Source organism: Natator depressus, chromosome 1 (genome assembly GCF_965152275.1).
Source record: "Natator depressus isolate rNatDep1 chromosome 1, rNatDep2.hap1, whole genome shotgun sequence".
NCBI classification, from domain to species: Eukaryota; Metazoa; Chordata; order Testudines; family Cheloniidae; genus Natator; species Natator depressus.
Window position 1 is genome coordinate 286,480,261 of NC_134234.1, and position 22,123 is coordinate 286,502,383.

General features: G+C 40.6%; 1 protein-coding gene across 3 annotated transcripts in view; it reads right to left on the reverse strand.

The window, feature by feature from the left end:
* Positions 1-22,123, reverse strand: part of RASSF3 (Ras association domain family member 3) — a 159,816-nt gene that overhangs the window by 54,610 nt on the left and 83,083 nt on the right. The gene's annotated exons all lie outside the window — the stretch shown is intronic.

Consider the following 22,123-nt stretch of genomic DNA (forward strand, 5'->3'; position numbering starts at 1 on the left):
CTAAGGCAGGCTAGTCCCTACCTCTTCCGACACCGCGCTGTGCCCCAGAAACGGCCAGCAGCAGGTCTGGCTCCTAGGCTGCGGGGCCACGGGGCTCCACGCACTGCCCCTGCCCCGAGCACCAGCTCTGCACTCCCTCTGGCCAGAAACCAGCCAATGGGAGCTGGGGGGAGGGAGGAGAGAGCGGTGCCTTCGGGTGAGAGCCGCGCAGAGCTGCTTGCAACCCTCCGCCTAGGAGCCGGACCTTCTGCTGGCCGCTTCCAGGACACAGCATGGTCCATGTTGCCAGGACAGGCAGGAAGCCTGCCTTAGCACCCCCGCTGCACCACTGACCGGAAGCCACCCGAGGTAACCCTGTGCCCCAATCCCCTGCCCAAGCCCTAAGCCCCCCCAAACCTGGAGCCCCTTCCTGCACCCCAAACCCCTCATTCCCAGTTCCACCCCAGAGCCTGCACCCAGAGCCCTATCCCCTCCTGTACCCCCACTCCCTGCCCCAGCCCTGAGCCCCCGCAACTCAGAGCCCCCTCCTGCACCCCAACCCTTCATACCCAGCCCAGAGCCTGCACCCCCAGCCCAGAGCCCTGACTCCCTCCTGCACCCCCAATCCCTTGCCCCAGCCCAGAGGCCCCCCCCTCCGACATCCTGAACCCCTCATTCCCAGTCCCATCCCACAGCCCTCACCCCAACCCTCTGCCCCAGACCTGAGCCCCTCCCACACCCCAAACTCTCATCCGCAGCTCTGTTGGGTCATGGGCATCAACAATTTTCTTCAACTGGGTCATTCATCAGAAAAAAAGTTTGAAAACCACTGCACGAGACTTCCAGTATCAGTGAGAGTGCACTGATATAGGGCAGTTTGTCCTAAAGACCTGAATGGTGTTTGCATTCTGCAGACAGAGAGAGTGAGCACTTGGGACTTTCAAATATTTTTTAAACATTATTTTAATTGACTACATTTAGTACAGATTATGTTTATTCTTGATACTATTTTACTAAAATAAAAATATTTGTGAAGTCTTATCCCTCGCAGCCCCTCAAATTATAATTTAAAGGGTAAGTGCACAGCAAAACACAAACACAAAAATAGCAGTTCCTTTTGCTCATTGGCTATATTATTTTTTTCCTCCAGAGACAATATAAAAAGACAGAGTTCACCTGAATTGTGAGTAATGCACAGTCAACACACAACACTACTTAATGAAAAAACAGAAACAGCTTCTCCATAAAAGGAAAAAAGAGCAATAACTGAAAAACCAAAGGCTTCCAGAAGGAGAAAAAGCAAGGAGAATTGTAACTACACACCCTCTGTAGCGGGGGGGAGACAGATTACTTAGACATATAACTGTGATAGTGTGGGCATTTTCTAAGTAGATCTGTGTATTCTCTTGCACAGAATAAAAATCTCAGGAGATAAGCACTTCAGACTGCGTAAAAGACTTGGACGCTTTCCCAGAATTCAGAAGGTCATAAGCAGAGAATCTAAAAAACTAAAAAGGGTGACAGAATGGACCAGCTTCCACTCAGTGCTCCACGATTGTTTGCCTGGCCCAAAATAAAATGATGCACTTTTCTACATCAACGCAGCGACAAAGAAAAGCGTGCATGTGTCTGTTAAAAGCGGCAATATTTCAGACTTCAATCACCTGCTCACTTCCACACTATTTCCTGGCTTATATGTTTGATCTCAAACAAGATATTTGTAGGAGTACAGCCTGAGCATGCTGAAGACCTCGTCTTTCTCAAGCAGCTTGGTTCCAGCTTTAACCAATCATTGTCCGATAAAAGGAGCAACTACAATTACCCAAATACTCACGTTTACCAATACAATTGCTTAACAAAGGTCTGTTGTAAAGTGGAATTAATGTTTTCTAAAAAGCAATTACACTGTAATGTTTTATGAACTCTTAAGGAAGCACAGCCATGAAAGAGGCCTAAAAAGATATGCACAAATATCGAAGGTGGAAGTGATGGCACCAATTTCAAAGCCAGTCCAACAGATATCTCAACAAGTACAACCTCCCACACACACCCCCAAAACATGTGCAGGGAAAAGATGACAAAAAATAATACACTGACCTGTTCTTCCCTGACTTGTCTGCACAGCACAGAGCCAATCACTCAGCAAAGGCGAAGACACAAGGCTTTAAGCATTCAAATAAGCAGAACCACACTGCATTTTATAAACATCAAGACATTTAAACCCATTTCACAGATCCACCTCCTTTGCATACCTTATTTATCCCAAGTAAGGTGTTGCTAACAACGAATCTCATCCTGCAAGTTGTTGAGACCACTTATGTCAGTACAGACTTATATCAGTAAAACTATGTTGGATTTTCCACATCCCTGAGCGATGACGTTATACCAACCTAACCCCTGGTGTAGACAGCGCTATGTTAACGGGAGGGCTTCTCCGGTTGACACAGCTACTGCTTCTCAGGGAAGTAGAGTACGTATGCCAATGGGAGAAGCCCTCCCCCTCCCATCAGTGTTCATAGCGTCTTCACTAATGCTACAGTGGTGCAGCTGCAGTGCTGCGAGTGTAGACAAGCCTTTGGTGAAGTCAATTAAGACATGAAGGCTCTAAGCCTCTCATCATTATTGGGTCCCTTGTTACCAACCTGCAGGTTTTGGGTATTTTTACATAGGCCTACTAGAGTCAGTTTCAGAGACTTGTCAGGGCAAAAAGGGAAGTGGGGGAGGGAGGCAAACACAAAACAAAAAACTTTTCTCCTCTGCAGCTGCTGTTTAAATGTTATCAAGGTAGAAACTAGCTTTAATCCTCATAAAAGAGCAGATCATTTTACACTTTATAAAATTAAGCTATTCCAGATATGGTATTGGTTCAAACTAAACCATTCTCCACGATACTGGTCATGAGCAGTGCCTTACTCAACTGAGTCTTGTCCTATTTTTTGTCTTCTCCCTTTCAAGAGAAGGGCTGATATTAATAGTTCTGACCTTGATAAAAAAAAAAAATAAAAAAAATACATAGATAAATTGGTCAGTATTTTCCCTGAAATATATTGGGCAAAACAAAACAAAAATTGTTTCACTCCAACATATCGAAATTTTTGATTTTACAATTAAATAATAATGTTCAATGCAATACAAAATGAAAATGTTTTGGTTTTCTCCAACATTTGCTTCCCTGGTCCGATGGGGGGAAAAAAGGGGGAGAGAGAGATGGTGGGGAGCAAGGGAAGAGATACCAAAAAAGAAAACTAAACAGCTTTTTTCCCCATTAATTTGTTTGAAACCTTTAAAAAACTCAAAGGAAATGAACATTTTTTCCACAAGTTTTAATTTCCTTCCATAAATAAATAAATAATATATATATTATTTTTTTTTGGTCAAAATATTTTCTTATGGGTCTGAAGCAGGATTAATGTGTTTGACTTCCATTGTGCTTTGAAAGTAGTAAAAGAGTACACGGTTAGATCTAGTTAATGCAAATCACTTGACAGTCAATTTTTATGCAGGTTAACAAATAAAGAGGACAAAACAAATTACACTGGTGGCACACTAACATCTTTGGATACAAATCTAAATTAATCAGTTGTGACTGTAGTAACTTCTACATCAGCCTATTAGCAACTAATGTACTGTACCAATTAATCCAATACTCTCTTACAGGGCTTGAAAAAAATGTAACCAACACCAGCTACCATTAAGCCTATTGGCCATAGTGAAAGATACTTCTGCTCTATATCCTTACAGAGCAACAGCAGAATGAAACTGAACTGAGAATTTTGTCGGTTTAATTGTTGAATTCACAGAATTCTAAAAAAAACCAGCAGTAAACATTGAGATCACTTAGGTCAGTTGTCTCTACAGTAGGGTAGGTGGCAGAGTTATCCATCTTCACCCTTGGGAAGACAGCACTGTTTTTCAAGCCTTACTTTATCACTTTATAACTTGACTAAGGCACAAATCTATGAATGCAATAATAATTACAGACAGATGGCTTCAGATGTTAACATTTTGTTATGTGAAACTACAATGATGTAATATGCAGTCCTTTCAACACGTATGCAACATATTTTCTCCACCCATCTCCCGCTACCTCCCGTCCCCCCAAAAAACCCACCACCACCTGCAGGGTTTTAAAAGTAAATCAAAGACTTTAGTACTAAATGTTTATTAGCAAATACGTTATTGAAATAGAAATTTTGAAATATGTTTGAATAACTATAGTATCCAAGTCAGGCAAAGAGTGCAAGATGTAGTTTCTGATTTGGCAGGACTTTTTTTTTTTTTTTTTTTTTTTAAAAACAATGTGTTACTAAGTTTAAGTGAAGTTGAAGCCACTCTTTCATTGTTCCCTAAACGAAAAACCAAAATGGCTTCTAAAATCTTGCATCTAACATATATTTAAGGACTACAATTAGATTGCAATTTTGAAGCCACAGAAGAAAGACTTATAAAAGATAAATATAGAATAAAGCAATTTTTTTATATCATGAAGTAGCAAGTATAAGTTAGATTTAGGTTATTATGGTCCTGCTCAGCATATAACTAGTATTCTTGTCTTATATGTATACAATTTTTTCCAGTTTAGTTAATCCTAATGTCTAATCAATGAAATACAGGAAGAAGAGCAAAAATAAATTAATAATATTCATGGGACAAGTGACAATGCCACCTTATGGTTATCTGTAACATTACTGCAAAACATTAAGTGAAGAAGCTTGTCTAAGTGCATGTCTTGACTGCAGAGTTTACTGGAGTTACCTGCACTGAAGTTACTCTTCTCAAACTAGCCTAGTTTGAGTGAGAGCAGTCACACTGCAAAGTAACACAAGCTACTGTGTCCACACTGGGGCTGTACTCACTCACTGCACAATTAAGTCAAAGCCTTAAAACAATTAAGAGATCGGTTATAATTAACATTACATTTCCAAACTAAGAAAATACTCTTGAATGCACCAAAACTTTGTACTTACCAGATTTCTGATGCTGTAATATCACCATCCATCACTCATCTCCATCTCTCCCCCCATCTCCTAGTACACACTGTAGCATGGATCTCTGTTCCATCCTCATTATCCTTTATCTGTCTGCTGCTTTTGACATTGTTGATCATCTCCTTTGTTGACATCTTCACTGAGTTTTTTCTCTTGCCTCTCTCACTCTGCCTTCAGCATCTCTCTTGGTGGTTCCTCCTTTCTCACAGTATCTGGGGGCAACCCTTAGGCTCGGTCCTTGGCCTTCTCCCCTTTTCACTTTACAGTCTCTCTTTGGACAACGTTAATCACACACAGTTTCAACTATTGTCTCCACAACCCTCTGTCTGGTTTTAGATTGTGAGCTGCTTCGGGCAGAGACCACTCCTCCCTTTCTGTTTGGAAAGCATCCAGCACATCATCATCATCTAGTATGTGTGAGCACTACCAGAAATGATGACTGCAAGGAAATACAGCTATGTCTTGTCTTTTGTTTGCTTCACACAACTCAACATTCCATTACTGGGCCAATCGTGAGAAAGGACAACTTCTATTCCATTTTGTGATAGTGCTTTGATGTTGATAAGTGAGACAAGGCTAAAACTAAACACTCTACTAGAGCCCCCAATTTAAATTTGAAACCAAGGATAGAGTATGAGCGCATTAAACATAGCCCCTATGGAGCTATTTTGAGCTGTAATTACAAAGAGAAAAAAAGTCTTTCCAGGTCTCCCATCAACTTTGTTTAAGAAAAATCACTAGGCTCTCTGTTGCACTTCTGGTAACTAGATACCAAGCTATTTTCACGGAACGTGTTATTTTATCATCTTATTCTTGAGCCACACACCTGTCTAGCTGTGGATTTATTATTTTCACAATTCAAAAGCTAGGTCTTCATATCCCAGTGACAATTAGAACTTTATGAGCTCACCTCTAAGAGTGGGGAGCATATATTTATTTCTTCATTAAAAACAAATATGCTTTGAAGAATTTTTTTTAATCAGTTGTGAGTTTTAAAGTTCAGAACTTGATATTACATTTGGAAACCACTTTGATGTTTCACTTCATACAACAATCAGCCTTTCAACACAGTATAAACAATCATGTTTCCCCATCTTGAGATAAGAATTGTATCATGTGAGCTCGCAACTGCATCAAAAGCAGCTGCCAACTTAGGCAGAATATATCACAAAACACCAGCCACCAAATTCCTCTGGTATTCCTACCTATTCAATGGACTAGACAGATGTGTGCTGAAAACAGAAGAAGCTACTAAAAAGATGCTAACAAAAGGCATTTCATAATCTTCATTCCACTAGAACACTTTATATCACAGTTAGCCCTCTAATGTTTATTTTAAGACATGGCATGCTGCTTTCTATGCTTGTGAGCAGCAATGGAACAACAACATCAGAGACACCCGACCAACTAAAACGCCTCTTCCAATCCTTTAATTAAAGCTCTTAGATAAACCTGTCATTATCGTTGTAGAAGTGGCAGAACAATTTGCAAGATGGCACACGGAAAGATGATGTAAGTGCTTTCCTAGAACTCAACTCAATAGATGCTGCAGTGTTGAACAGGAGAATTTTGTGCTCACTTTTTGCAATTAAGTCACGCAGTAATAGCAGTTAAGAATAAACCAAATGTTTTCCCATGGGAACAAGCCAGCAAAAGCACTGCCAACAGATTTCACCGCTATTGAACATTATTATAAACAGCTCACAAATTCACCCATTGATTTTGGAGAAAGCTATCCAGGAAGTATTGTGACAAAACACAGGACTAATATCTTATGATTCTTATGTGTTTTTGGAAGGAAAGTATTCACAGGCAGTATTGTATTACCAGATTTGCCGTGTGGTCAATTCGATCTCTTACAGCTGGGCTGTAATGGAGTTTCCAAACAGTAACAGTTTCATAGTCAAGCTCTTTCTAGCCCACATTTTTGAGAGGCTGAGAATCAATAACTCTTTCTCTCAGTATTTATAATATGTCCATCATTTCGTCTATGTTGCTATTAATGCACATTTTATCATGGCTTATTGGTTTATTAAGCTCTAGGGAAATTCCTTTTAGGGTATGCTGCATTAGCAGCTGCCTGGGTCATGTCACATCTAATTACTATCTACATACAAGTATTGTTTTCCCCAAATATTTAACCATTTGTCCAGATGATCTCTTGCACCTTGTGACCAAGCTCAAGAGTGTGCTAGCCCAGTCTGGGAGCCAGTTTGCCTGGATTTAAAATGCCATTGAACAACCATCATATTAAATAAAAAAATAACTTTAAATATATTAGCTGTCTGAATTTAAGTCACAAGAGCCAGAGAATTCAGAATTAAGACAAATAAGTCCAGGCTGAGGTCTTAGACCCATATCTAACTCATGCCACCATAGCAAAATCAAAATGCACAATGCCATGAACTAGCACGGGAGCATTCATACTGTGTTTTTACCTTTGATAACATTCTTTACTGAGATTGGTCTGTAGAACAATGCTGTAGTTACAGCCATATAAAACTATGGGTACTGTAAAAATGAACTATTTTTCCACTTTCTTTACTTCTTTATATTTGAATTAGGACCTGAACATTAGGTAGTTTTAACTCCCACAGACCTTTATTTATTTATTTTTAATGGTAAAATACCTCTTTCATAATAACGGATGAAAGAACATTCAGCCAATCAGATCACACGATTGGCTGAACATCCTAATACTGTTTTTCAAATTTTATAAAAACAAATTTCCCAGGCTGAGAACATGTCAGACAAGTTAAAGCCCAGAGCAAATCTTTACAGCAGAGATACAGAATCTCTATAGAAGGTGTTTATAACAGAATTGCAGATAAACCTGACATGTAGCAACACAAACTGGGCTCAGACTGAAATCAGAAGTGGATAGTGATTTTGCTCCCACACCTTAATGAGCATATCAGAAGTTCTCCATCCTGCATCTCGAAAACAGAGGCCTTGAGGAAGGAGCAGACAGTGGAGAGAAACAGCACATTGCATCATGCCACTTGTGGAGCCTCTGTCAGGCACCAACATGAGATAAACACAACGTAAAGAGCAAAGAAAGGAATTTAAGAAGGGCAAGACCATTAAATAGAACCTGAGTTTAAATGAGGACAGCAGAATAATGTAGTGACGAAATACTGTATTTAATAATTCAGGCTCTGACTTCTCATCCTGTTGTCCTTCGAGCACTTACTGGTGCTTTAAGAGCTGGCTAGATATATGGTACTAACCCTTCATGGTTCTGGCTACTAAACTGCACTGAAAGACAGCTAAAAATATATTAATTCAACAAAGCTTTCATAATGTTACTTTTCCACGTAAGTAATTGCTGTACATGCAAATGCAATCATGAATGGGTGGAATGCCAATGATAAATGGGAAGAATAGGTTACAGCTGAGAAACCTTTCATTTTAAAAAAAGGTCTTATGTTCTGCTTCACAAATCACGTGGCAAAAGGATAAATTCTGTGAAGTACAATACATGGGGCCCTGATTACTTGCAGTGTAAGATTATTTGTACTGATAACGCCCCCTACGACTGAACTCCTGGAATATTTCCAATGCCAATAACTGCGTATAGGGATCGGAGGCTGTAGTTGCTGCAAGTGTGGAACTCTCCTCCTTTTGTACCTTGTGTACACATCACCTAGCAGAACAGGGTCCTGGCCCATGACTCGGCTCATAGGCTCTACAGTAACACAAATAATAAATGATAAGAACTTCCCTTTTAAAGTCAGTCATTGTAGCAAGAGGGCTGTAGTCCCCTTTCCTTCCTTTTTTCAGTCTGTCTTTCTTAAGGTAGTAAAGAGACTTCCATCACAAACTCCCTCCCAGTCTCCAGAGTGACCCTTATTGGGCCCCTCATGTAATCCTGCCATTTTGTTCTCAAGGGCTGACACAATGTCCTACTGGCCACTTTGAAACAAGGATCCTGTTACAGAATATACCTTGGTCCTCACACCCTACACACTATTGTAATGATGTCTGCACAAGGTATGCCTTGTGAAGTATCATTTAAATACTCAACCTGCTGAGCAATAATGTGATGGCAAAATGCACATAGCCACATTATATGTAAAGTTATGAATATAAGGTGAAATCATGACTGAAGTATGTTCCCCCCACATTTATTTGGGTATGGCTAAACTAGTTCCTCAGAGACAAAGGGCAAACCAATGCCTCAGCCAGGTGTCAACAAGGCTGATGCACCATTACCTGCTAAATGGCCATTCTTTGGCAAGGAAGTGGGCAGGGACAAAAATCTACATCTTAGCAAAGAAAAACAGTAGAGAGTTTCCTTTCTTCATCAGACTGCCTGTCACTTTGCTGCCAGCTGGAAATAATTCTCAAAAGGGGGAACAAGACTATAAAAAAAAGGGGCAGATACCCCAAGACACCCTCCTCTCTCCCTGTCTGCATCTGGCAATACACCTAAGATGATACAGGACCCGGGGGGAGGGTACGGTGGTCCTGACCTGTGAGACTGGTCAGTAATCTGCTGGAGCATGTGGTGAAAAAAAACTTTCTTTGAATCTAATATAGTTTGTTAAGTTAGGCACTAGTAAATGTTTTATCTTTATTTTTCTTGTAATCATTTCTGACTTTGATGCCTCATTACTTATACTCACTTAAAATCTCTCTCTCTCTGTAGTTAATAAACTTGTTTTACTGTTTTATCTAATCCAGTGCATTCAGGCTGAAGTGTCTGGGTTTAAAATAATAAACTGGCATATTATTCCCTTAAATGAATAATGGACTTAATGTGTACTGTCCTGGGCAGTAGAGCACATAAATTTCCAGAAGATCCAGGACTGTGGGGGCGGGTGTTGGGGTCACTGTGCAGTATAACCTAGGTTGGTGAGAGCCCATGTGTAGCTGGCTGCAGCATACACAGACATATCTGAGAGTGACTTATAAACTGGAGGCTCTTGTGAGCAGTCCAGGTTGGAGGCTATAGCACCAAGGCAATGTAAAGGGCACCCCAGGTTACAATGTAGGGGTGACACAGCCCACAACTAGTCTGGATTGTGATCCAGTATGTCACACCTCCCACACTCCAAAAATATAGAGTGCAATACCCCTTTTTAACCTTTATTTCAATTGAGGCACCCTCTGTGGCTGGTATATATCTAAGATGGACTCTGCCATTCTCCATACTTTTTCTTCCTGTTCCTAACTTACCAGGTCAATAAGGGACCTGTTACAAGTTAACTCTGCTCCTGCTGCTAACCAGGGTTGCAATCAAATCAATCACCTGCTTCAGAAATGGTAAAAGTCAGCATCCACATATTCTTATTTATGTGCACAAAAATTCAACAATGTAAAATCCCATTGTCATCAGTGGCCCAAGTAACATCTATTTCAAGTAAGTCTTGCATCAACACTTATACTAAGTCACTCTATAGTATTATACCACTCTCAATCCAATTCACTGCAATCACTGTGCGTGCAGTTAATGACCCAATACAGGTCACGTAATACACACCATATTTTTACTCTTATATTGCACCGCAGAATACATAGGTCGCATGATCACGTCATGTTGAAATCATTAACACAGCCACTTACTATTAATTTACATAGAATTTGCCAGATATGCCACAGAAAGAATTTGAAGGTTGATGTTTGCAATTAGATGGGATTAGTTCAACAAAGCAGAGAGCTTTCCATTTTCTTAACTTCTTTATACGTGAGTATATGAAAGTAATAAATAATCCCACCACGTCTGTATGGGTTTTAGATAAATTCTGCTCTCTGATTAACATCATCCTTCAGAATGTAGTTAAGCAGTATGAAAAATACTACTGTTTTCCTTGAAATGCTTTTCTAAAGTGGTGAGCTGTAGTCCAGTGCACGTGTTACAAAAAAAGGTAATAAGAGGACATGCGCTGTAATAAAGGTTACTACCTAACAACTTGGTATGAATATTGCAAAGATAGCTTAACATAACATAAAAAACTTAAAGCCCCCACTTTTTCCACTAAAAACAAAAAACTAAATCCTGAAGTTTTTAACTCAACGCCTAATCCTGTTGCCATGTAAGTCTATGGCCAATTTATCATTAACTTACATGGGAGCAGGATCTGGTCATCAGTTTTCACTAGCACTTTAGTAGAATCAATCCACCAAGGAGGTGGGCCGGGGGGATCCCAGGATTTTGCCTGATATTTGGAGTGACGTGGCCACTAAAATACCCCAGTGAGGGTCATGGCTTAAGAACCTAGATGGCAAAGGGAGAGTGTATACACACACACAGAAATACAGTACACCTACGATTAGATCAATACAAAGCCTTAATAAAGAGGAGTAACCACAGTAGTTGTGGACAACAGAGAGTAATTATTAGTACTGTATTGAAACAAGCACTAAATAAAAAAAAATTTAGTCACAAAAATTCAGACAAAAATGAAAAAACAAATCATTTTCATATAAAATTTCCAAAGAAAATATTTGACTTTTTCCTTTTTTGGGACAAAGTGTCAAAAACTCTGAGTTTCTGTGTTATACCAATAAATTAAAAACCAGCAGGATCTTATTAAAGGGAAAAAGGCAAAATACCACATTTATTGTGAATACAGAATCATAGTAAGCAGTTAGTTATAGCTATAACATTCCATTCAATCTCATATTTATTCACACATTCATTCATACAAACACACACACAGGTTCTGCAAGGTTGTTATCATAGTTACCAGCCTTAGAGTTGCTCATGCCAAGCCACTGGCCAGGTGGCCTGGACATGAGGAGGGAACAGGGCCTTGTCAGATGCTCATCTGATGCTCCTGGAAGTTGGTTTGCAGAATCAGACCCCAAAGTTCTCACTTTTTAGAGTCTATTTTTATAGGAATTTCTTCCTATGCCAGTCTATGGGAATTGCTTCATCATGCTGTTGCTGAATCAATCAGCAGATAACATCTTGGAGCCGTCAGGAATGTGCTATCTTGTTCTTTGGTTCTCCCATTCTTGAGGCTGTTGGGTGGATTCCAGTCTGCCCTCCGGGGGTCCTCTGGTTATTTCCACTTGACGCCGTCTTCAGCCGATGGACACTGGATTCTTAGGCTGGCACCTCCCTGATCACTCAGTTATTATCCACACCAAGCATCCATCCACATACATCCTCTATCTCTATTTTAATCACAATTGTTAATACAAAAAAAAGGGCGGGGAGTCTCTGGGTGCTGTTTCTGTTGTTAGAGTATTGCTTTGAGTCTCTCTCTCTGTGAATTGCTTTGAGAACAGACTCTGTCTTAGAATGTACTAACACAATTAGCAGCTTGCAAGTTTCACACACAGAGGGAGAGAAACAGTACCAAAAACCAAGAGACCTCTTAATTAGTAATACCCTGGAATTTAAACTATGGGGAATCAAACTCATTTGTGATTTTAATACAGAACTTCTTTAATATGATCCAACATCTGAATGAAAACCAAGAATTTCTATTTGGAATTGCTGCCACAGTGCCTCATGCCCCCATTCTCCTGTATGGGCTGAGCTCCCTGGCCAGACTACATCTCTCATGATGCACCACCATCTCCCTGCTTGCTGTTCTATCATGGGAGATGTAGTCCAGGTGGGGAATCTGACCCATAAAATAGAATGAGGGCATGAGTCACCCAAACCACAACTCTCATGAGGTACCACAGCGCTATTTCTGAATACAATTTTTTTGATTTACAGACAAAATTGTTTATTTTCATGTTTGTTTGTTTTTTTAAAAAAAAGTCAAAATTTTCTCGGGAAAGCAGAATTTTTTTTGAGAAGTTTCATTTTGGTGAAAGCCTAGTTTCCTGTTGGGAAAGAGTTTCAATGGAAAATTTTCAGCCAGCACTACTTAAAACTTAGTAAGTAATGAGGAGGACCAAAAAAAACCAAAACAAAACAAAACAAAAAAACCCACAGAAAAACATTATGGAAAAGCAGTTATTACACATGCTCTGTACCTCATATAAAAACATACATCCAATTGGTTTTAGAACATTTACTTTTATTGTTATACACCTTTTTGAAGAGGAATTACTTCATTTTAAGAAAGGCTAATGTCTTACCAAATGTCATTTTCAACAGTTACACAGAGTGGAATTTTCAAAGCTGTCTAGGAAACAGGGGAAAAGAGAACAAGACCACTCCTTGAAATCCTCAGACTTCCCCTCTCCCCAACTTTAAGTTAAAAATGGCCAAATTACTTTTTCAGAAAATTTTGATCAAACTACACCAAGCCTAACAATGTCTGTTAATAAAACCCCAATAAATATGAAACAGATAACATGCTAACACACTGTAAGTACATCAACCCTATTGTAAGTGCAACCTTGAAGCAAAGGGCAATGACCTTGATTTAAAAAACAAAAACAACACCTCCCCCCCCCCCCCACACACACACACGGTAACTGTAAAATACTCCCACATGGATGGGGATATTTTACACTTGCCATTTCTTCTGAACTAGACATGGAGGAACTCTTATTGCTTTTACTCTGACTGCAGCAAACTGTTTATATGCAGGCTCCCAGATTCCTCTCCTGCACACTATGTGAGGTTTGCTACAAAAAGCACATGACTGTTTAACTTATCCAAATACAAGGTTGTACAGGACACTCACTCTTCAAAACCGTCTGCTGCATTTTGTCAACCTTACAGAAAAGCAATTCTCGACTCTTCCCAGGGGGAAAAAAAGAAAATACATGCGAAGTCACTTGTCCCAAAGCAACTAAAACCTACCATGTGGTAGGAAATTTGTGTGTGCATCTATATGTATGTATGCCTCTTGACAACGTTGCATTAACTACAACAGCAACAGAACAGTGCTTTGCTGAATTTAGGCCTGAGTGAAGTACATGCTTAACTTGAAGCGTGTGCTTATAGTTCCATTCAAGTCAACTGGACTTAAGCAAGGGCTTATGCTCTTTGCTGAACTGGAGCCTTAAAGGAGGAAAATTATAGCTACATGGATATTGCTCTGCAAATGTTCTTATTTCGAATTTGTGCAGCAAGTTCTACCATTTTTACCCTCAAATAGAAATTGAGCATATAAAATGAGGGACAAATTCTGCCCTTACTTACACCCTATGCAACCCCACGGATGTCATTCCAGATTTAGTTTGATATATATGAAAGCAGAATTTAGTCCAGATTCTTGGATGTAAGGCAAGGGGATTTGTCCACCTCATTTATACCTTTATGACACTTAAATTGCTTAGATTGGCTCCTAAGGATATTGCTACAAGTCTATGCTGCATTGCACATCTATTGCCTCACTTCAAATCCTCTTCTAATAGGTTTACCCAGAACTGTTAATCCATACCGGCGTTAATGGTTTTTGCATATTGTGACAAGATACTTTTCCAAGTAGTATCCGTTTCAACTTTCCTTTTCTCATACACACACAGAATATTGTGTGCATCTCTGTGTCTCTCTGCATCTGTGTGCGTGTCAAACTCCAGCCATCAGTGAGCATCTGCATCTCTTCCTACCTCTGGCTGCCCTGATACTGTTTATACAGAGAGGTGTACAGCAGAAAAGATTAGGAGGACAGGGTTCCCCTCTTCCCCATTAAGCAGTTATTAGTGGTTACTATTTACCTTGTTTTCACTAATTCAGATGCCCCTGTGGCCTACTCATTCTGTCTATAATAGGTGCACTCAGAGGGACACACCCAACACTCCTACTGATGGCTGGACGCTTGGAGTCTTTTAGACTAGAAAACAAAGTCCAGAGGACATTTCTGAATCTTAACCATATGTTACCACCTGGCAAAATTATAGTGGAATACTGAAATCTATATGTCCAACCATACAGATATACTGTACACTTCTGATGACTTATGAACTCTTCAGCACAAGTCTAGTTACTGTACTTCAACATTTAGATCTATTAAATCAAAGGTCTTCTGTAACTGAACAAGATGTGTCAGTGCATGTTTGGCGTACATGACTATCACCAGCCTGAAATTTCTAACAAATCCTATAGCACATGAGTGAGGCTCTGCAAGGGTTTGCTCAAACAGATCAGATTTCAGGAGAAGGGCCTACGTGTATTGATATGGTAGAAGGAAAACAAAGTAAAGGGATAACATTTTAGTCACCCCGTTTGCACGCTATCCTTTCTCCGTGCCCTGTTCTTCTATCTACAATGCCACTGCACGTAAGCCAGGACACCTTTAATTTGATTTGCCGAGTGTAACAGCACAGGTTAGATGTTCCAGTAACTCAAACCACCTTAGGGACATTACATTCATCTCCCACCAGCAAGCAAAATATTTAGGACACAAGTTAGGAACTTCTACCTCATTTCTGGAATTCAGGTACTGACATGAGATAAGCCCCAAAAATACAATCCCATGAATATCAGACTCCAACTGTGATCATGCTCAGCTTATAGTAAGCTACTTGCAATAATTCTGCTATGTACAAAAAAAGAACACTTAATGTACATGTTAAGACATTTTGATTGAAAAGTACTCTGTGAGCCTCTGAGATCGTTACAAATGCATGGGTGGGTAAAGATTTAATGCTAAAAGCACATCAACCTTGCTCTAAAGCCAGGGCCAGCTCTAGGATTTTTGCCGCCACAAGCAAAAAAATTTTTGGCCGCCCCCGCTTTTTTTCGTGCCCCCCTGCCCCTGGCTCCTCCCCAACTCCGCCCCTTCCCAACCCCTTCCCCAAATCCCCAGCCCCCCCTCCTCCCCCGGGCATGCCGCATTCCCTCCCCACCATTGCTTCCTGCGGCTCCCCCCCGCAACCTCCCACCCTAGCTCACCTCCGCTCCGCCTGCTCCCCTGAACATGCCGCTGCTCCACTTCTCCCCCCTCCCTCTCAGGCGAGGCAGCGCGTTCAGGGGAGCAGGCAGAGCAGAGGTGAGCCGGGGGGGGGGGGGGACGGGGGACGGGACGGACCTGCAGGAAGTAATGGGGGGGGTAGAGGAACTGCTCCCCTCCCCAGCTCACCTCCGCCTCCCCCGAGCACGCCGCCGCTCCGCTTCTCCTCCCTCCCTCCCAGGCTTGCCGTGTTTGCCGTGGGTGGGGGGGAAGCAGAGCGGCGGCGGCTCGCTCAGGGGAGCAGGCGGAGGCGAGCTGGGGCACATCTCTAGGGGCGGCAGGGCCAGCACCAGAACGCCACCCCTAGAAATGTGCTGCCCCAAGCACCTGCTTGTTTTGCTGGTGGCTCTGTCTAAGGCAAGCAACATGCACCTAAACTCCACACCAGTCTGCCCAATGACAGTAACAAAAAAAAGATACAAACAAGAGATACAAACATGAACCTCAAAAAGGTTTGCTCCATTAGTGCTGTTGGCAGTCAGAGTCAATTTTCACCTATATGTATAAAAAAAACTCTCGGACCTTTTAGCATCTCCTTTCCCAGCATGGGTATGGAGAGAAAGTATGTGGATGGAGCGCACGGTCTCCTCTTGGCTAAAACAAGAGCAGTATGGACAGCAACTGATTTTTGTCCTGGGTTTTGTACTATGTTCATCACTATAGAGTTAAAAGGTCTCTCTTGACTTGCAGTTTTTTTAGCTGTAAGAAAGAATGTTTACAGCATAATATACACTGACTGCCAAAGGAATTATAAAGAGAATAAGCCACATTACTGGATATTTTTAGTTTTACTTTTAATAAACTTCATGACTGCTTGTCAAAAAAGTCTAACCTTTCTGGGTAAAAAGAAAATCTAAAAATAGAATCCTCATTTGTTCTAATCATCAGGGGAGATGTTTTCTCCACTGAATGTTACTGAGAGGAAACTCCATGGGATTCTGTAGAAAGGGTCACAATGGCCAACTGATGTGAAATTCAGACTAATTGTGGACATTAAAGTATAAAGCCAGCATCAGATTCATAATGTAGACAATGCAGAGGAAGAAACCACAATTTGACTCTTGGGAAGGGCAAGAGAGGCCATGAAGGCCCTGTACCTGTAAGAGGAAAAGGGAGGGAGGGAACCAAGATCTAGAATGGAGAAGTGGGACAAGAAAGACTAAGACAGGACGCAGAGAATGAGGATTCGCGGGGGAGGAATATCTGAGACTGACGGAAAGAAATGGAAAACACCCACGTGCACACTTCATGAGGCCCTATGAAGTGGGTGAAAAGTGCAATGAAAAAACCTTCAAAATGTCAAGCAAGTTGTAACCAAATGCATGGCTGTCTGCATGAGTATGGAGAAAGCCTGAAACAATAGCTCGGAGATATGAACTGTCCCAGGCATTTCAATGTAGTGCTAAATTGGATTCCAGTGAGGATACTTTAAATGCCGACACGTAACTATTTCCCCAGTTATCAAAGCCTGGAAGAAAAGCGAGGAAGTCTAATGAAGAGCTACATCAGCATTTCCCAAAATGGGGGAATGCACAGGACTAGCTGGGAAGGCATAGAAAGATGTATAAATGAAGATCTGTAGGCCTCTAACACCACCTGATAGGTTTGCAGACATGATTGTGGTTTCCTGAAGAAGGGGCTCAACTTTCAAAAGTTTGAGAAACATTGCACAGGGAATGGAAGACCCACACAGACTAGATCATATAAAGTTACAAGACCTGATATTGCGGAGACTTACACACCTGAATAACTTCACATACTAAAAAGAAAAGGAGGACTTGTGGCACCTTAGAGACTAACCAATTTATTTGAGCATGAGCTTTCGTGAGCTACAGCTCACTTCATCGGATGCATACTGTGGAAATTGCAGAAGACATTATATACACAGACACCATGAAACAATACCTCCTCCCACCCCACTCTCCTGCTGGTAATAGCTTAATAATAATCACATACTAATAGTCTCAATGGCTGGACTCAACTTTCTACAGTTCTTCCCATTTCATCTAGAAAACATATAACAGTGATACAAGGAGCTACAGTAGTCCAGGCCCTCCTGGATATTTATGTAGTCTAGTCTCTCCACAGTTCCTCCTATCTCTGTGTTACTGATACCACAGACGATATGAGAAAGTACAGAAAAAAGTACCGTAATATCCCCTTCCATGGGCCACAATGTGGCACAAAGCAAGCTGCACTTTGAGTACCCTACCCTAACCATGAAAGCATATTTTCTTCCCAGCTTAATTTCCCTTTTGATAAGATGACTGATTTAATTTGAAAAATTGAGATAATTAGTTTGACTATTAAATACTTTAATTTACTTAGAAATCCTGTTAAAGCTACTGTGTTTGCATAACAACCCCTTGGAAGCTTAGCAGTGATTTCATTTGACTTTATATCAAAACTTTGTGTTCTTCCAGCATGCAGTTTTACAATGGTAGGCTGATGGAATTTGGAAAAGGTATTTATTCTAAAAGAAAAGCATTAAAGCTTTAGTTTTGGAAAGGAAAAAAAGCCATATATGTGAATAATGACATGGACATGGTATTCAAGTTGGGATCTACCACCTCCAAGAGTGCCCCTTTAACTGCATCGTGTCATATAGTAGGACCATTAATTGCAATCTGTACTACTTGAAAGGGAAAATGCTTCTTATTTATAGAGTACCAACAGCACAATAGGCACTTGACAGACAGCTATGAAGACAAGATCCCTGCCCTGAAGAGACAGTGCTCAAACTCAGCGACAGCAATGTGATGCAACAAATAAGGTTTCATCTCACATTATTTTAATTTCAGTAGTTCCATTTAGATTTTTTTTAAGGTGGGAAAAGGAAAAAAAAAAGGAGACATAATAACCTGTTACCTTGTTTTTAAAGAACTCCACTGAAGACATTGCACTTTATAAAGAGGGACCATTATGAGATTTTTAAACTTCTATCCCAGAAGTGGTTTCATTTAATTCCTCTTGTTATGCAACTTAATTCCTGTTGTTATGGTGGGCAGCCAATTAACTGCAGGACAAAAATTCAATAGTCCACTAATTATACAGATTAACTGATCTTTGCTTCCAATTCCTTTCTCCATGCCCCCTTAGCAACTTAAACATGACCTAAAGATCCCACGTGAGTGCTGATTTCTTTAGACAGTTAGACAAAAGAAGCCTGCAAGCCAGTACAATATGTCTCTCTGCATGCAAAGCTGTAAGCTAAAAGTTCTCACTCTTTCTTTTGGGTGGGTGTGTACGGAGAGGTGTAAAACAAAGTTAAGATGGAGCATTTAAATTGGTTACATTTAAATATGAGTACCACTGGTTAGTCTTATGCGGGGGTGGGAGGGAGAAAGAACTGCAAAATTACAGTCTGTGCATTTGAAAAGAGACACAGGAACAGCAACTAGTAGCTGCCCTCTAGCTACCAGGGGATTTACCATGCATTTTTGACTAAGCCTCAAACCCAAACCAAAGTAACATCCTCATATATACACAAAGAACCTTATTATGACAGCTTCCCTTCCAGGGAAAAGCATCTTTCAGTAGTCACATGACCATTGAAATCTATGTTCGGTTAAACAAAAAAGGAGGACCAATGCAACTGATAATAAGCATAAGCTTTGTGAGTAGAAATATATGCTGAGTATTTCTGGGACTGCAGAGTCACGGATATAGCTGAATTCTATTTCAGGCTGCCCAATATCAAAGTCTCACTGTTTGTACTCTGTGACAACGTGTTGTTTCACTATCAAGCATCATTACTGGATTAGACACTAGAAGTGTTACTAGGTGAAACATTTATTGCTGGTAAGAGCTTTAATGTTAGACACAAAGGCAAACACTGTCTAGCCTTACTCACGTGAATAGTCTTCAATGGGAAGACTCATATGAGCAGAGTTTTGCCTGGGCATAGCTTGCAGGCACAAGGCCTACAACTGCTAACAACATAGGAGAGGAAGATGAACACTGGTAAGAAGGAGTAGTAAGAAAGTGAAAAGGAATAAAAACAAAAGCCAAGACTACACGACAAAATTAAGTTGACCTAAATTACATCGACATACAGCCAACGCAGTAATTAAACCACTTTTGCATGTCCACACTCTGCTCCTCGTGTCGATGGTGCACGCCCGCACCAGGAGTGCCTCCACTGATTTAATTGTCAGCGTGGGGCATTGTGGGATGGCTTTGGAAAAGCCACAACAGTTGATATAAGCAATGCAGTATCTACATTCAGACTGCATCGACTTAACTACATCGACCTAAGTGCTATGCCTCTCATGGAGCTAGAGTTATTAAGTTGGTGCAGTGGGTGAATTACATTGGTGGGAGCTATATTTTAGTGTAGACACCTACAGAGTTACGTCGATGTAAGCTGCCTTACGTCAATCTAACTCTGTAGTGGGTGTAGCCCAGGCCTAAAAGGGAACATTTAAAAAAAAAAAAGGGGGGGGGGGGAGATGGAAGCAGAGCTCCACTAAGAAAAGATACACAAAGAAACAATGGCTCATCAGTTTCCAAAGACAAGAAGAACCATCTCTTTGTTAGTCTCTAAGGTGCCACGAGTACTCCTTTTCTTTTTTGCATCTCTAGAAAAGCCAACTCAGGCTTCCAGAAGCAGAAAGACTAATGAGGGAGGGCTGAATCCCCTGATTAAAGACAATCAAAAAAAGAGGAACAAAGTTTACTATGGAATGCTGGACCCCTATTTTGCATCTTTGGTGGGACACTGCATCTACTGAACATTTTTTAATTGAATCCCGGTACTGGTAGAGGTGGGTTGCTGCTGCTTCATTTTCAAACCTCCAAACTTGCAGTATTTTGAACTCATAAGACTAGGGTAAACCTAGTTAATGAAATATCTATTTGATAACACGCCAGTACTGACCCATTAGCAGAGTTTAAAAAAAAAAATCTGTTTCAGTTCTGAGTTTATCTTGTATTACTGAACAAGACATGTTACATTTCTCATATCCCTCTGTCCCCATCAAAAGGCTGAAACGGTCCTTACCTCAATTCAACTCATGCTTGCCAGGCTCAAAACAAATAAAACTACAGAGCCACACTACAACTAAAAGGAAAGTTGGAAACAGAAAACTGAGAGCATGATTACTCACTACCAGGAAAACATGCTTTTTATCTCAACACCTAGGCTCCATAACTTTGTTTTCACACTGAAGAATTTTGAGTTTATCTAAGTTTTTATAAGATTGTCCATTAGCCTGGTATCTGGTTGCCTGTCACAAAAAGTAAAACACAAAAGTATCCAAAAAAAAAAAATTTAAACTCCTAATCAAAGTATTTGTTAAATTAAATTAATTATTAATCTAGTGTCAAGTGTGCTCCCTCTCGGTAGCATTCTTACTTCTAAACCAGACCAGAGAGCTCAAGTCCCAGTTTTAACAAACATATCCAGTGTCATACTTGTTGAGCACTATTAGGGACTGCAGCACTATTAAAACTTGTGTCCTTTCCCTACATCTATTGGATATTAAAGATTCCAAGACATTTCCCCAAGTGGAGTAAGGGAATGTTGGCCAGATCCTCTCTCAGTAAGCATTATTTCATGTCCAGGCTATGTGAATTATTGCAGAGAACTTAATGATGCCACGTTGCTATCCCAGAATCAGTATCTGAAGTGTCTGTAATGCACTTTTGGACATCTAAAGCATTGAAGTCAGTAAACAAAATCTATTCTTATTTCATTTCAATTCAATATATAGAAAAAAAATCTGCCATACTGCCATTTATAGAACATGCCTCCAGCGCTAACACTAAAGAAAACAAGTTGTCAAGGCACACCTTAGTCTAACAGATCAGATTAAAAAGAGAACTGCAACACATTTAATAAATTAACCGTTGAGATCCCAAGTCACTAAACAGAATGTGCATACTGTTTTAAATTACTGATCATGGCTTATCTGTAACAGAATATTTGAAAACCTTTATTTCAGTATTTTATATCCATCTTAATCCAGAGGGGTAGAGGATTTACTGGGAGGGAAGGGGTTGGGTTTGGAAGGGTGCAGAGGAGGTATCAGTGTTACCTTGAGAGAGGAGGATGGCGCATTATTACCTAAGGTGGAATAAGGAGACAGATGCTCCTGATCTCGGTGCCTGGAACATGTCACCCACTCTTCTCGGCTACCAAGCAATCCTGGAGCTGGGTTAACACCTATTCAGATTTATTTGAGCATAAGCTTTTGTGAGCTACAGCTCACTTCAGCGGATGCAGTCAGCTGTAGCTCACGAAAGCTTATGCTCAAATAAATTTGTTAGTCTCTAAGGTGCCACAAGTACTCCTTTTCTTTCTGCGAATACAGACTAACTCGGCTGCTACTCTGAAACCTA